This window comes from Schistocerca nitens, chromosome 2 (genome assembly GCF_023898315.1).
Source record: "Schistocerca nitens isolate TAMUIC-IGC-003100 chromosome 2, iqSchNite1.1, whole genome shotgun sequence".
In the NCBI taxonomy this organism is placed as follows: Eukaryota; Metazoa; Arthropoda; class Insecta; order Orthoptera; family Acrididae; genus Schistocerca; species Schistocerca nitens.
In genome coordinates this window covers 287,820,113-287,822,889 of record NC_064615.1, presented here as the reverse complement: position 1 = coordinate 287,822,889, position 2,777 = coordinate 287,820,113, and positions in this window count along the sequence as shown.

Genomic DNA, 2,777 nt, shown 5'->3' with positions numbered 1-2,777 from the left:
GCCTACAATCTGTTTTAGCGATATGAAACGTAAACGTGCTTAATCTTAAAAAAATCAGTAAACCTAATAACTTGGCAGTTGTGATAGCTACCAAGTGCTTAATTTTTTTTAACTGCTCAGTCTACTTCCTAAGATAATCACATGTCAAAATAAAGAAGTTCTTCATTAACCAAAACAAACACTTATCTACTCTTCTGGGACAGAAAAAGTGGCCGGCCGGAGTGACCGAGCGGTTCTAGGCGCTACAGTCTGGAACCGCGCGACCGCTACGGTCGCAGGTTCGAATCCTGCCTCGGGCATGGATGTGTGTGATGTCCTTATGTTACTTAGGTTTAAGTAGTTCTAAGTTCTAGGGGACTGATCACCTCGGAAGTTAAGTCCCATACTGCTCAGAGCCATTTGAACCATTTGAACAGAAAAAGAAATAGAAATGTAATAACTTTAGTCATTTCAGTTAGATTTATAAATAAATAACAATAATATCCAGTTAAGTAGGTAGTTAGTTAGCTAGTTACATATTCCATGGACCATTTTGCACAATAAATCGTAATGATGTGGAACGAATCATTTTATATTCCATCGGAAACAAATTTGTGAGTATGGCTACATGTTGCAATTTTTTAATAATAAAATATTAATATATATCACTTGAAACCACTTTAGGAAGAACGTTATATTTCCTGTAAATCATTTCGCGGAACTCTTCACGGAATAATTCTAAATTACTCAAGATTATCTTCGTGACTGTGTGGGTTTGCAGTTTATTGCGTTCGTTTGTGCGTTGGGAGTTTATAAAAGAGTTGACATTATGCCCTGGAATAGCACAGTAATATTCTGCCAATATAATTACGAAAAAATTTTTCATTACGATGTGATTTGAAATAAGCTGTCCACTTTTCATGAGCCATAATATCTTTACCGTCTTCTCTTTTTTCAAAAATTTTGCGAAGTTTTTCCACCGATCAAAGACTTTACTGTCATCAAACTTTTCTTTTCCAGATTAGCATTCGTTGGTATATCTATACAGGGTGGTCAGAAACACTCTGAAAAGCTTGTACGGGTGTTGCGGGGTAGTTTATGATGTGTCAACAGACAAATCGGTTACTTTGCGCCGTTTCCGAGTTAGTGAGGATTGAAGTTAGCTAATCATGCCGTTGCGCGCCCAAACGGCCCGGCAGATACAATTAGTGTCAGTTGTTCTCATAGTGCAGAGGACAGCGCACGAGACTGCTCAGCCTTTGGATCGGGTTCCATCCTCATTACCGTTCCATGTCCAATTTTTTTATCGCTCTCATTTTCGGCTTTAGAAAACCAAACGAAAAACACGTTTGGCTACACCGTTTCTGGCGGGCCGTTTGAATTCGCACGCGGAACTGCGTTGGAACGTCCCCTTAGGAAAATTAATGAATTATTGTGCTGATAAATATCTTACGTTATCTGATTTTAAAACAGCTGAGCAGAACTGAACGTACTCAGACATTTCGCTCTTTACCTATTCTGATCAAAACTAAGCTGACACACAATATTTTTAGCGCAACGCAATCTGACTTTCAATAATCCCTACAAAAGAATGGCCCTGACTAATATTAACCTACACCTTTCACAAATCACTTACCTCACAAAAATCTTCGTTACTCGAACTACTGCAATACAGCGAGCGCCACTACTGCCAGCTAAATAAAAGATTCAAACTACTGAAGGCACTAACTACTGACAGGCATAGTTAGCAAATGAAAGATTTTGGTAGAGAACAAACAATGTATTTACCTTAATAGTGTTCAAAAGTCATAATATATATAGCAGTTCATGACATCCAGTCTTACAAATTTACTGTCTCTGATGGACACACGTCCAGATCATCCGCTCTCAAAACTCCGCCATGTAGGGAGCTACATCCACCACTGCTGGCGGCTCACCTCCAACTGCGCAACGCTACGCGCTGTTAACAGCGAACTGCCCAACACTACAATAGCATATACTCCAACAATGCAAACCAACCACAGCCTTCACACATGACAGTCATTGATTTTCATATAGAGCGCTACGTGGCGTCACCAACATAAAAACCTAAACAGCCTATTTACAGCGTGACTGGCTAACTTCAATGCTAACTGCCTCGGAAGCGGCGGAACGTACAGAATTTTTTCTTATCAATTATTTCTCAGAATTACCTACCGTGCAACACTCTTACAAGCTTTTCAGAGTGTCTCTGATCACCCTCTTATCCTTATAGTGTATTCTTCCTTATACTTATTCGCCGCGCTTGCGTCATTAACTTGGAATGGGCCTTTGTTGTGCGTTCTCCACTTAATCGCCACAAAGCCTAACAAAATATGGACAGGCCGGGCTTGTACAAATCTGGCTGGACACGATGGTGAAAAGCCAGACACCTGACAACCCCAGGTGCGCCAGTTCGACGACCGCTCTCATCGCCGCGATTCGCCCGAAGCAGAGCACACTAGAGAGATGTGCCTGCCGGCCCCAGCATCCCGGGTGCGGAAGCGCTGTCAGAGGGGGCGGCTGGAAGCCTGGAGGACTGGAGAGGTAGCTGGAATGCCGGACCCCCGCGGCGCACTGCCCGCCGGTAATTACGTGGCCCGCCCCTCGCGCCCTCAGCAAACAACACTTTGTTTCTGAAATTAAATAACTGTCACACGGCGACCGACAATTTTTCGCCGCTTCCTCGTCCCTTGATTAATGTGATTTGGGGAGCCGTCATTAACCGCGCTGCCTCGCTGCCATAGGTCCTCCTGTCGGCTGCAGCGCTCTCCTAAGCG